This window comes from Oncorhynchus clarkii, unplaced genomic scaffold (genome assembly GCF_045791955.1).
Source record: "Oncorhynchus clarkii lewisi isolate Uvic-CL-2024 unplaced genomic scaffold, UVic_Ocla_1.0 unplaced_contig_4710_pilon_pilon, whole genome shotgun sequence".
Classification (NCBI taxonomy): Eukaryota; Metazoa; Chordata; class Actinopteri; order Salmoniformes; family Salmonidae; genus Oncorhynchus; species Oncorhynchus clarkii.
This window is the reverse complement of record NW_027258362.1, coordinates 3,368-18,858: the sequence shown is the minus strand read 5'-3', so window position 1 is coordinate 18,858 and position 15,491 is coordinate 3,368. Positions and strand designations below refer to the sequence as shown.

Sequence of the window (15,491 nt, the reverse complement as noted above, 5' to 3'; positions counted from 1 at the left end):
CGGTTAGCTTGGATACATAGTATTTGGTGTATTTTATCCTACAGTGCTACATCTTTAGTGCCGTTGATCCACAAGGTCATATTTTCATGGAAGAGTGGTTGACGTAAATAAAGCTGGTCGTAAATCCAGTATGACAGGTTGGCCAGTGTTGTCAGAGATCCCTATTGTTATCCTTAAATGGCTCAGGTGGAAAGAGTGGTACAGGTGTATAACTGCCTGCCATCTTGGAGGCTTTGAGCACTTTGTCACTGACTGTTCTGCCTTGTTAAAAAAAAGTTTTAAATAAAATGTACAAAAATTCATAAACATTTCTCTACTTATTTTTTTTTACCTTTAACTAGGCAAGTCAGTTAAGAACAAATTCTTATTTATATTGACGACCTATCAAAAGGCCTCCTGCAGGGAAGGGGGCTGGGATTAAAAATACAAAATAAAATAAAAATATAGGACAGAACTCATGACAAGAGAGACACCGCAACACTACATGAAGAGAGACCTAAGACGACAACATAGCATGGCAGCAACACATGACAACATGGTAGCCGCAAAACATTATTACACAAACAACAGCACAAAGGGCAAGAAGGTAGAGACAATACATCACGCAAAGCAGCCACACCTCAGTAAGTGTGTCCATGATTGAGTCTTTGAATGAAGAGCTGCACCAATGAGGACACGATTGAACATCAGTCAGGCATGACAGTGTATCGTGTACCTAGGTAAACCAGTTCTGTGAAGTCAAATGTCATTGTTCTTAATCCATCCAGTGAAAGGTTTTTTTTTTTTACAGAGGCCTGAGTTCAGAGGTGCTCAGGTGGGGCCATAGCCCACCACTACATCTCCTGCACTCATCTCCACCTCCACCTCTTGTAGAGGAATGTGTTGTCTGTCATAGCCAGAAGCTGTGGAATCCATGTCCTCTGATTCCTCGGAGTCATCTCCACACAGCAGCACAGAGTGTGGCTGTGTCACCTGAAGCTCAGTCCGTAATTGGCTCCTGCTGTCCGATAAGCCCTCTCCCACCTGCCCAGAACTAAAGGGGTTAGCCGAAAATCCAACGCTATTGGTCGGACTCTCAACCGGTTCCTGCTCCTCTTCTGAAGTTTCCAACAGGCTCTGGGATGTGGTGGTAACTGGTTCTATGCCACTGATGTGCGCTATGATCTCAAATTGCAGGTCCATTATATTCTTGTCGTGTGAGTTTGATAAGATTGAAGCCTGTGAAAGAATAATACAAAGCCAAATTGAGATTAGTCAGCTCAGAGGGTGCATGGTTACGGTTTGGGACCAGAAAACAAACCGATGTCATATACTGTTCTAGCAACAAGCAAAAGCATCGGATAGGATGAACTTGTCCCAGAGGAGAAAGTAGTACTGCTTTATACATAAAATACACAACATTTTACTCCGTTCTACATAATACATACATTACCCACCATACACATTATGCGCTTACCAAAGTCTTTGGGAAATTGGACAAGTTTCTTTTCCGCATGCTTCTCTTGCAGAGCCTTATTGTCACAAAGACTACAAAGGCCACAATGCCAATGATGATCAATGGCAAAAAGGATTCCAGTGAAACTGTTTCTGCAGACAGACAAACATATCAGTCACGGAATCGCTTAACTAGCATACTATGTCAGTGTAAGTTAACTGTCCATGGCCGCTATTCCTTTTGACTATAATAATTCCATCAAAACTGCAATAATTCATACAAACAAAAATGTCAGAGTTAAATACTTGGACCAGACATAACAAATAAAGTGTCATGTCAACAAAGGTAGTGTACGTACTGTCTTCATTGACACAGATGGGCCCTTTTCTGTTGAACATAACTCGGTGGCCCATTGAATTCCCCTCCAGACTAACACAGTACTTCTCCTTGTTCCCCAGGACTGTGAAGTCATGACGGCAGACTTTGTCTTCTATCTGGCACTCAAACGTGTGATTAGTCTGCAGACAGAAGAAAGAATATGCAATTAGTAAAAAAAATCTAAATGTCAACATCATCGTTAAGTATCCATAGATGTCAACGTTGGGTCATCGTTACTAATGCACTGAGCAAAGTAATTCAATGGATATAACCCGTGTGTACCCTCTGCATGTACACTGTAGATTCTAACCAATTAAGGGCAATTTTCATCATACTTACATTTTCATAGGTTACTTGGGATAGGAACCCATGCGAGACTCTTTCAGTTCTGTGTACAGGTGGTAGGGGTTGTCGAAGCGTCCTTCATATCCTTCATTGACACTTTTACAGCAGGGAAATCCAACTTGCCTGAGATAAAATGAAAAGGGTATTAGGGTAGAGTTAGAGCAAAAGCCTGCAGTAATGAATATACTGACCTGGAGGAGGACTCCCTCAATATACTGACCTGGAGGAGGACTACCTCAACATACTGACCTTGAGGAGGACTACCTCAATATACTGACCTGGAGGAGGACTACCTCACTATTCAGACCTGGAGGATGACTACCTCAATATACTGACCTGGAGACCTGGAGGACTCCCTCAATATACTGACCTGGAGGAGGACTACCTCAATATACTGACCTGGAGGAGGACTACCTCAATATACTGACCCGGAGGAGGACTACCTCACTATTCAGACCTGGAGGATGACTACCTCAATATACTGACCTGGAGGAGGACTCCCTCAATATACTGACCCGGAGGAGGACTACCTCACTATTCAGACCTGGAGGATGACTACCTCAATATACTGACCTGGAGGAGGACTCCCTCAATATACTGACCTGGAGGAGGACTCCCTCAATATACTGACCTGGAGGAGGACTACCTCAACATACTGACCTGGAGGAGGAGTACCTCAATATACTGACCTGGAGACCTGGAGGACTCCCTCAATATACTGACCTGGAGGATGACTACCTCAATATACTGACCTGGAGGAGGACTACCTCAATATTCTGACCTGAAGGAGGACTACCTCAATATACTGACCTGGAGGAGGACTCCCTCAATATACTGACCTGGAGGAGGACTACAATATACTGACCTGGAGGAGGACTACCTCAATATACTGACCCGGAGGAGGACTACCTCAATATACTGACCCGGAGGAGGACTACCTCAATACACTGACCTGGAGGAGGACTACCTCAATATACTGACCCAGAGGAGGACTACCTCAATACACTGACCTGGACGAGGACTACCTCAATATACTGACCTGGAGGAGGACTTGGAGGAGGACTCCCTCAATATACTGACCTGGAGGAGGACTACCTCAACATACTGACCTGGAGGAGGAGTACCTCAATATACTGACCTGGAGACCTGGAGGACTCCCTCAATATACTGACCTGGAGGATGACTACCTCAATATACTGACCTGGAGGAGGACTACCTCAATATTCTGACCTGAAGGAGGACTACCTCAATATACTCACCTGGAGGAGGACTCCCTCAATATACTGACCTGGAGGAGGACTACCTCAATATACTGACCTGGAGGAGGACTACCTCAATATACTGACCCGGAGGAGGACTACCTCAATATACTGACCCGGAGGAGGACTACCTCAATACACTGACCTGGAGGAGGACTACCTCAATATACTGACCCAGAGGAGGACTACCTCAATACACTGACCTGGACGAGGACTACCTCAATATACTGACCTGGAGGAGGACTACCTCAATACACTGACCTGGACGAGGACTACCTCAATATACTGACCTGGAGGAGGACTACCTCAATATACTGACCTGGAGGAGGACTCCCTCAATATACTGACCTGGAGGAGGACTACCTCAACATACTGACCTTGAGGAGGACTACCTCAATATACTGACCTGGAGGAGGACTACCTCACTATTCAGACCTGGAGGATGACTACCTCAATATACTGACCTGGAGGAGGACTACCTCAATATACTGACCTGGAGGAGGACTCCCTCAATATACTGACCTGGAGGAGGACTCCCTCAATATACTGACCTGGAGGAGGACTACCTAAACATACTGACCTGGAGGAGGAGTACCTAAATATACTGACCTGGAGACCTGGAGGACTCCCTCAATATACTGACCTGGAGGAGGACTACCTCAATATACTGACCTGGAGGAGGACTACCTCAATATACTGACCCGGAGGAGGACTACCTCACTATTCAGACCTGGAGGATGACTACCTCAATATACTGACCTGGAGGAGGACTCCCTCAATATACTGACCCGGAGGAGGACTACCTCACTATTCAGACCTGGAGGATGACTACCTCAATATACTGACCTGGAGGAGGACTCCCTCAATATACTGACCTGGAGGAGGACTCCCTCAATATACTGACCTGGAGGAGGACTCCCTCAATATACTGACCTGGAGGAGGACTACCTCAACATACTGACCTGGAGGAGGAGTACCTCAATATACTGACCTGGAGACCTGGAGGACTCCCTCAATATACTGACCTGGAGGATGACTACCTCAATATACTGACCTGGAGGAGGACTACCTCAATATTCTGACCTGAAGGAGGACTACCTCAATATACTGACCTGGAGGAGGACTCCCTCAATATACTGACCTGGAGGAGGACTACCTCAATATACTGACCTGGAGGAGGACTACCTCAATATACTGACCCGGAGGAGGACTACCTCAATATACTGACCCGGAGGAGGACTACCTCAATACACTGACCTGGAGGAGGACTACCTCAATATACTGACCCAGAGGAGGACTACCTCAATACACTGACCTGGACGAGGACTACCTCAATATACTGACCTGGAGGAGGACTACCTCAATATACTGATCTGGAGGAGGACTCCCTCAATATACTGACCTGGAGGAGGACTCCCTCAATATACTGACCTGGAGGAGGACTACCTCAACATACTGACCTGGAGGAGGAGTACCTCAATATACTGACCTGGAGACCTGGAGGACTCCCTCAATATACTGACCTGGAGGATGACTACCTCAATATACTGACCTGGAGGAGGACTACCTCAATATTCTGACCTGAAGGAGGACTACCTCAATATACTCACCTGGAGGAGGACTCCCTCAATATACTGACCTGGAGGAGGACTACCTCAATATACTGACCTGGAGGAGGACTACCTCAATATACTGACCCGGAGGAGGACTACCTCAATATACTGACCCGGAGGAGGACTACCTCAATACACTGACCTGGAGGAGGACTACCTCAATATACTGACCCAGAGGAGGACTACCTCAATACACTGACCTGGACGAGGACTACCTCAATATACTGACCTGGAGGAGGACTACCTCAATACACTGACCTGGACGAGGACTACCTCAATATACTGACCTGGAGGAGGACTACCTCAATATACTGACCTGGAGGAGGACTCCCTCAATATACTGACCTGGAGGAGGACTACCTCAATATACTGACCCGGAGGAGGACTACCTCAATATACTGACCCGGAGGAGGACTACCTCAATACACTGACCTGGAGGAGGACTACCTCAATATACTGACCCGGAGGAGGACTACCTCAATACACTGACCTGGACGAGGACTACCTCAATATACTGACCTGGAGGAGGACTACCTCAATATACTGACCTGGAGGAGGACTCCCTCAATATACTGACCCGGAGGAGGACTACCTCACTATTCAGACCTGGAGGATGACTACCTCAATATACTGACCTGGAGGAGGACTCCCTCAATATACTGACCTGGAGGAGGACTCCCTCAATATACTGACCTGGAGGAGGACTCCCTCAATATACTGACCTGGAGGAGGACTACCTCAACATACTGACCTGGAGGAGGAGTACCTCAATATACTGACCTGGAGACCTGGAGGACTCCCTCAATATACTGACCTGGAGGATGACTACCTCAATATACTGACCTGGAGGAGGACTACCTCAATATTCTGACCTGAAGGAGGACTACCTCAATATACTGACCTGGAGGAGGACTCCCTCAATATACTGACCTGGAGGAGGACTACCTCAATATACTGACCTGGAGGAGGACTACCTCAATATACTGACCCGGAGGAGGACTACCTCAATATACTGACCCGGAGGAGGACTACCTCAATACACTGACCTGGAGGAGGACTACCTCAATATACTGACCCAGAGGAGGACTACCTCAATACACTGACCTGGACGAGGACTACCTCAATATACTGACCTGGAGGAGGACTACCTCAATATACTGACCTGGAGGAGGACTCCCTCAATATACTGACCTGGAGGAGGACTCCCTCAATATACTGACCTGGAGGAGGACTACCTCAACATACTGACCTGGAGGAGGAGTACCTCAATATACTGACCTGGAGACCTGGAGGACTCCCTCAATATACTGACCTGGAGGAGGACTACCTCAATATACTGACCTGGACGAGGACTACCTCAATATACTGACCCGGAGGAGGACTACCTCAATACACTGACCTGGAGGAGGACTACCTCAATATACTGACCCGGAGGAGGACTACCTCAATACACTGACCTGGAGGAGGACTACCTCAATATACTGACCCGGAGGAGGACTACCTCAATACACTGACCTGGACGAGGACTACCTCAATATACTGACCTGGAGGAGGACTACCTCAATATACTGACCTGGAGGAGGACTCCCTCAATATACTGACCTGGAGGAGGACTACCTCAATATACTGACCCGGAGGAGGACTACCTCAATATACTGACCCGGAGGAGGACTACCTCAATACACTGACCTGGAGGAGGACTACCTCAATATACTGACACGGAGGAGGACTACCTCAATACACTGACCTGGACGAGGACTACCTCAATATACTGACCTGGAGGAGGACTACCTCAATATACTGACCTGGAGGAGGACTCCCTCAATATACTGACCCGGAGGAGGACTACCTCACTATTCAGACCTGGAGGATGACTACCTCAATATACTGACCTGGAGGAGGACTCCCTCAATATACTGACCTGGAGGAGGACTCCCTCAATATACTGACCTGGAGGAGGACTCCCTTAATATACTGACCTGGAGGAGGACTACCTCAACATACTGACCTGGAGGAGGAGTACCTCAATATACTGACCTGGAGACCTGGAGGACTCCCTCAATATACTGACCTGGAGGATGACTACCTCAATATACTGACCTGGAGGAGGACTACCTCAATATTCTGACCTGAAGGAGGACTACCTCAATATACTGACCTGGAGGAGGACTCCCTCAATATACTGACCTGGAGGAGGACTACCTCAATATACTGACCTGGAGGAGGACTACCTCAATATACTGACCCGGAGGAGGACTACCTCAATATACTGACCCGGAGGAGGACTACCTCAATACACTGACCTGGAGGAGGACTACCTCAATATACTGACCCAGAGGAGGACTACCTCAATACACTGACCTGGACGAGGACTACCTCAATATACTGACCTGGAGGAGGACTACCTCAATATACTGACCTGGAGGAGGACTCCCTCAATATACTGACCTGGAGGAGGACTCCCTCAATATACTGACCTGGAGGAGGACTACCTCAACATACTGACCTGGAGGAGGAGTACCTCAATATACTGACCTGGAGACCTGGAGGACTCCCTCAATATACTGACCTGGAGGATGACTACCTCAATATACTGACCTGGAGGAGGACTACCTCAATATACTGACCCAGAGGAGGACTACCTCAATACACTGACCTGGACGAGGACTACCTCAATATACTGACCTGGAGGAGGACTACCTCAATACACTGACCTGGACGAGGACTACCTCAATATACTGACCTGGAGGAGGACTACCTCAATATACTGACCTGGAGGAGGACTCCCTCAATATACTGACCTGGAGGAGGACTACCTCAATATACTGACCCGGAGGAGGACTACCTCAATATACTGACCCGGAGGAGGACTACCTCAATACACTGACCTGGAGGAGGACTACCTCAATATACTGACCCGGAGGAGGACTACCTCAATACACTGACCTGGACGAGGACTACCTCAATATACTGACCTGGAGGAGGACTACCTCAATATACTGACCTGGAGGAGGACTCCCTCAATATACTGACCTGGAGGAGGACTACCTCAATATACTGACCTGGAGGAGGACTACCTCAATATACTGACCCGGAGGAGGACTACCTCAATACACTGACCTGGACGAGGACTACCTCAATATACTGACCTGGAGGAGGACTACCTCAATATACTGACCTGGAGGAGGACTCCCTCAATATACTGACCTGGAGGAGGACTACCTCAATATACTGACCTGGAGGAGGACTACCTCAATATACTGACCTGGAGGAGGACTACCTCAATATACTGACCCGGACGAGGACTACCTCAATATACTGACCTGGAGGAGGACTCCCTCAATATACTGACCCGGAGGAGGACTACCTCAATAGACTGACCCGGAAGAGGACTACCTCAATGGGGTGGCAGGGTAGCCTAGTGGTTAGAGAGTTGGACTAGTAACCGAAAGGTTGCAAGTTTAAATCCCTGAGCTGACAAGGTACAAATCTGTCGTTCTGCCCCTGAACAGGCAGTTAACCCACTGTTCCTAGGCTGTCATTGAAAATAAGAATTTGTTCTTAACTGACTTGCCTAGTAAAATAAAATAGAAAAATTGTCATATGTACAGTACCAGTCAAAAGTTTAGACACACCTACTCATTAAAGGGTTTTTATTTATTTATTACTAGTTTCTACATTGTAGAATAATAGTGAAGATATCAGAACTATGAAATAACATATATGGAATCATGTAGTAACCAAAAAAGTGTTCAACAAAACAAAATATTTTTATATGAGATTCTTCAAAGTAGCCACCCTTTGCCTTGATGACAGCTTTGCACACTCTTGAAGGAGTATGTGTGTCCAAGCTTTTGACTGGTACTGTACCTCTCTGTCGCTTGGATGGATGTCATTTTTACGTCACACAACGAAATCCTGTTTCTATACAATGAGGAAAAATATTGATATGCTTTCAATGCCCACTTTGAAAACCCACTTTTGAAAACATTGTACTTACAGTGGATGTCAGCTGTAAGGTATCTATTAAATGTGAATATCGAGGACTTCTGAGATGCTGATTCCTCCATTTCATCAATGGCCGTTATATTCACAAAGTAGCGATCCAGTTCTTTAGCATTCCACATCAAGGGGGAGAGGTCATAATGATGCTGTTTAGTGGAATTCTCCCACGAACTATTAAAAAAAAACATTCCACATCAAGGGGGAGAGGTCATAATGATGCTGTTTAGTAGAATTCTCCCACGAACTATTACAAAAAAACATTCCACATCAAGGGGGAGAGGTCATAATGATGCTGTTTAGTAGAATTCTCCCACGAACTATTACAAAAAAACATTCCACATCAAGGGGGAGAGGTCATAATGATGCTGTTTAGTGGAATTCTCCCACGAACTATTACAAAAAAACAGTGAGCATTAGATACATTTAACAGAAAGACGGCACTCAACCAACAAACAGAGTTAGAAACTGTTAATAGATCATGTATAATAGTTGAATAAGCAGATAGATCTGTTAGGAGGTATCTGATGCCCATAACATACGCATGCTATTCTTTTCAATCAAATTATATACACTGAACAAAAACATAAACGCAACATGCAACAATTTCAAAGATTTTATTGTGTTACAGTTCATATAAGGAAATCACTGGAATTTACTGAGTTACAGTTCATATAATACATTCTTTAGGCCCTAATCTATAGATTTCACATGAATGGGAATACAGATATGGTCTCAGATACTTTAAAAAAAAGTAGGGGCATGGATCAGACAACCAGTCAGTATCTGGTGTGACCACCATTTGTCTCATGCAGTTTGGCACATCTCCTTTGTATAGAGTTGATCAGGCTGTTGATTGTGGCCTGTGGAATGTTGTCCCACTCCGCTTCAATGGCTGTGTAAAGTTGCTGGCAGGAACTGGAACATGCTGTCATACACGCTGATACAGAACACCCAAAAAAAATGCTCTATGGGTGACATGTCTGGTGAGTTTGCAGACATTTTCAGCTTCCAGGAATTGTGTACAGATCCTTGTGACATGGGGCCTTTGAATTATCATGCTGAAACATGAGGTGATGGTGGGGGATCAATGGCACAACAATGGGCCTCAGGATCTTGTAACAGTATCTATCGATAAAATGCAATTGTGTTTGTTGTCTGTAGCTTATGACTGCCCATACCCTAACCCCACCGTCACTATTGGGCACTCTGTTCACAACGTTGACATCAGAAAACTGCTTGCCCACTCGACGCAATACATACTGTCTGCCATCTGCCTAGTACAGTTGAAACCGGGATTCATCCGTGAAGAGCACACTTCTCTGGTGTGCCAATGGCCATCGACTGGGAGCATTTGCCCACTGAAGTCAGTTACGACGCCGAACTGCAGTCAGGTCAAGACCCTGGTGAGGACGACGAGCATGCAGATGATCTTCCTTGAGACGTTTTCTGACAATTTGTGCAGAAATTATTCAGCTGTGCAAACCCACTGTTTCATCAGCTGTCCAGGTGGCTGGTCTCAGACGATCCCGCAGGTGAAGACTGGTCTGCGGTTGTGGGGCCGGTTGGAAGTACTGCCAAATTCTCTAAAATTATTTTGGAGGCGGCTTATGGTAGTGAACATTAACATTCAATTCCCTGGCAACAGCTCTGTTGGACATTCCTGCAGTCAGCAACCTTATTGCACGCTCCTTCAGAACTTGAGACATCTGGCATTGTGTTGTGTGACAAAAGTGCACATTCTAGAGTGGCCTTTTATTGTCCCCAGCACACCTGTGTAATGATCATCCTGTTTAATCACCTTCTTGATATGCCACACCTGTCAGATGGATGAATTATCTTGGCAAAGGAGATATGCTCACTAACTGTGACGTTAACAAATTTGTGCACAACATTTTAGAGAAATAAGCCTTCTTTAGTGCGTATGGAACATTTCTGGGATATTTTATGTCAGCTCATGAAACATGGGACCAACACTTTACATGTTGGATTTATATTTGTTCAGTATAGTTAGACAAACTCATATTTTCTATTTGAATCTCCATTGTAACATGCTTCTTAGTTCATGACTAGGTTTAATCTGTGTCCGGGTGTTCTGGATACAGGTATCCTGTGTGTATCCTGTATGTATTTATTTTCTCTCCTTCTCCCCTCACAGGTGACAATCATCAGTTAACAATCAGTCATCAATTAGAAGACACCTGCTCCTTTTCCCTTACCCTATCACATTCCCTTTCCCTTGGTTTAAAAACCCTGTCAGTTGTTTTCTCTGGAGCTCAATCTCTCTGTCATGCCATCTCTCTGTAGAGCGCTTGTTTGGTTTAGCAACTACATGTCACTTTGTCTGTTACCCTGTGAGTATTGTTTTTGTTATGGTGTTTGACTGTTTGTTTGATGGTGGGAAAAGGGGGTACCAAGACAAGTCGCCCATGGGCATACACTACCCATAGAAACACTTTGTCTAAGAGCACTAGGTAGAACTGGGCGGACCACCCACTGTATTTTTGGTTAGTTAGCTAGCTGTTCTTAAAGCAGGTAGTCTAGCTTAGGGGTGTTTTTGGATACTTATTTCTTTCCTTGGGTCCAGCTCAGCCTCTTTTCCTGCCCCCCCTTTACCGTGTGTTTACCAAATAAACCATGAGTGTTTGACGGTAGATTTAAGTTGTCTGTGGTTATTTGGTCTCACTGTTACTTTTTCACTGTTATTTGCATGAGTTATGTTATGGATCTTGTTGCCATCCCCCCCCCCCCCCCCCCCCCCCCCTACACTGTAGAGCCAAAGGGATTCGTAACACCGGGATACTGTCCCTCATTGTTCTTTCATAGTGTATATCAGAGGAGGTTATTGGGAGGAGCTATAGGAGGACGGGCTCATCGTAATGGCTAGAATGGAGTCAAACATGTTTATGTGTGTTTGGTGCCATTCCAAGCCATTACAAACCACCTACCTTCCTATAGTTCCTCCTACCATGGTGTATATGTCATATGTAAGCCATTATGAAGGGTCATCCAAAACCGAGTCAGGAGTAGCCTGTAGTAGCTACTACTCATTAGAATACCAGCAAAGCTCACCTGCGATCACCAGTTATTTTCAATTTGAAGAGAGGTCGACGAAGCAGTTCACTGTGGTTCCAATCAACAGTTGTCTGTAAGTTGTTACAGCTCACTGTCACATTTTCTGGAGGCGGAACTGTCCAGGAAAACAAGACATTCCATTTAGTTAGTAGGCTTATGGGGGCAAGGTGAAGAACCTGTCATGCAGGTAGTCTCGGTTCTTACATCTTGACATTTTTTTGCTCATGAGGGTTCGTACCAAGGAAACCTTCACCAGAGTACATTGACTAGACTGGTTGTTCATGGCAACAGCGTTGGCACAAAGGCTAAACAGTTCCACCTGTCTTTGTAAAGGGATGTATTCAATCATAGGTGTAATTTCAAAACAATATGTGATCTAAACTTTGAAGATTGAATGTATGCAGTATCTGCTTGATGATGCAACCAGTTTCCTCTGTGACCACCCCCACGAATGAGCTAAATAAGGTGATCCTCCGTTGGTGTCATTTAGACTCCAGAACAAATCGTTATTTTTCTTACTGAAAATATAAATACAATGAGCGCTTCTCTCAAATACATCATTACAGTTGTTAAGCTAGCTAATTTTAGCATAGGCATGACATCGGTTAAAACATCCCTTATGAAAAAAGATTGCAGTCAGAGTGCACTGTGGTATAATAAAGCAGTAAAGGCTTGGAGATGTGGCATATGGCCAATATACCACGGCTAAGGGCTGTTCTTTATGCACAATGGAGTTCCTGGACACAGTCCTTAGCCGTGGTATATTGGCCATAAATCACAATCCCCAGAGGTGCCTTATTGCTATTATAAACTGGTTACCAATATAATTAGGGCAGTGAAAATGTTTTGTAATATCTGTGGTATGCGGTCTGATATAACATGGCTGTCAGCCAATCAGCATTCAGGGCTCGAACCACCCTGTTTATAATTGCAGTATAAATGCAGTATTCTGCAAATACTACTTCCAAGTTTTATTTACTGCAATAATTTCTCAGTGTATCTGCAGATACAGTGCAATTATTCTGCAATTACTGGGTCCAAAATACCACAGTTAACTGCAGTTGCTGAACTTTTCCTGCAGTTTCAGAACTGCAATATTTTTTCTAAGGGATGGTATCAATAACCAGATCAAACTAGCTGAAACGAGCCACCTACGATTCCCCCCCACATGGCAGCTTCTTGTAAAAAAAATATATATTTTAGCTTGTAATTGTTGCTAACTATCTGGCTATCCAGAATCACAACAACACACGGATTTCTGCCCCAATCAATCGCATCACGAAAATGAAGCGCGCCCCGGGGCCGTGCTTTGATATATGATTATTATATATATATTTTTTCAATAAACATATGAAGGATGTATATAGTTTGTCAACAATCTAAGCCAACCCTGTTTTGCCCCGTCGTTGTGCAAGCGTCGGTTTTGTTGCTAAACAACCACCCCTCTGTACACAAATCAAATGAAATCATTTGTTAATCAAAGTGTTATTGAGCAACACTAACTTCCTCATGTCAGCACCCCGGGCAATTCCTGTTAGACAACTATATGATCATCCAAACGACACGTCACAACTCTCATCTCAACCAGAGATCTCCATTGACTTATGTATTAGACACTGCTTTTTCCCTTCTTGAAAATGGCCGGTAAATATTGGCAGCAATGAGGAAGCAAATAAGAGTGTTACTTTGTCCAGGTGAGTTGGGCTACATTGTTGCCCGTCTGCATTGCTTCAAAAGTCCTTCCCATAAACTATTAAACCCATTTTGCAACACTGCCTTGCCCACAATGAACTGCATAAAGCACCTAAGCATTGCCCTGCTCATGCTTTTCATAGTAAAGCACTGATGTTTGTTTTATGAGCCTACTTGAAAAGAACAGAAAGGTCTGCAGTCTAAGCAAGCACTCAAGGAGATAACCAGTCCCGGGATTTAACACACCCGTGTTAAACCACCTTTGGTACCACGGAATCTGATCTTAACATTTTATTATACTGTAGTTTAGGTAAGCTAATGTAAGACCAAAGTACATTTATTTATGCCTAGCAGCTATGTCCTACGCAAATAGTTGCCTACCTAATGTATGTTAGAATGAAATACAAGACTAATTTGACAACCTGTGGTTTATAGTTAGAATTGAGGAGCAGGTGAGACATAATGAGGAGTTGTCTGTTTATTCTAAGAGCAGGTTCAAACTCCGAATTACTGCCCATTTGTATTTTTATAACATTATGTGGGGACGTTAGGCGGTTAGGATACTTACAAAAGATGATGTGAGCTGATTTAGTACATAGTGTGCCGAATTACTACAAGTGGGCAAAACACCATGATTTAAAAAGAGAACCTACAGACAAAATTATTATTACAGTATTATTACCGCAAATCATCCCTTCCCATTTGTAATCAGAATAATAATAACCCACATTGTTCTTCAATCAAAGCAATGTAGGTTTCAAAGTTTTCATTCAGGTTAACCAACTTACCCAGTGTGGAAACCGCCGTGACCAAAACCATTAGGAATATCAATGAACCACAAAAAGCCAACATCATGCCGTTTCAAATACAAATCCCCGAAATTTAAGAAACCGAAATAACAATGAGAGACTTATTCTTAGATTTAATAAAAAAAATAAAAAAACAGCAATCTACATTTAACCTAAATTATAAGACATAACCACAGAGCTAAAACGTGTTATCAGAATAGTATCGGTCGGTCGTTGTCGTAAGACGCAGTTTCTTTGGCAGTAAATTACACGGAGGCGTGTTTCTTTACAGTTTCTTCGAAAAGACACACCCCCGTTTCATTTCATTCCAAAAACTTCTGTAGAATATATGCTTACCCTATGGAAAATCCTAGAAATTATTAGTCAGTTAACTAAACTAAACATATCCTAAAATGGACTATATGTCCGTCGAGTACCGGAAACATGCGGGGAAAAACGCAGAGTTCACACCTTGACCTCAACCCAATCTCTCTCCAGTTGCAGGACATCAAAGGACAGATAAAAACATGTCAGTAGCCTACCTTGATCAATGCCACCTCCTACTGCTGATTTGTGATAAACTTGACCTAACAACAAAGAATCAACACAAGGAATTCACAATCAATGTTGTTCATTGCACCCTTGTGAAAGTGATATCAAATGCCCACCTTAAGAAAACTTTTGAGAATGTTAGGATTGTTGTACAGGCAACAGTGACGACAGATGATATTATGTGGCACACGTCCTATAAGAACTACATGAACTTTTTTAGGCCTTTGTCTATCAAAAGAAAAGGATATACAGCTGGATTTCTGGTTGAGATGGAAGATAAATGCATGTCAAGGATTTACAGCTAACAGTGATGCTCATGCATGTATTTCCTCCCTCAGTATAAAAGGGACTT

General features: G+C 44.3%; 1 pseudogene; it reads right to left on the bottom strand.

Moving 5' to 3' along the window:
- Positions 1 to 296: 296 nt before the first annotated feature.
- Positions 297 to 14,818, bottom strand: LOC139396807 (interferon gamma receptor 1-like; annotated as a pseudogene).
- Between the last annotated feature and the right edge of the window lie 673 nt (positions 14,819 to 15,491).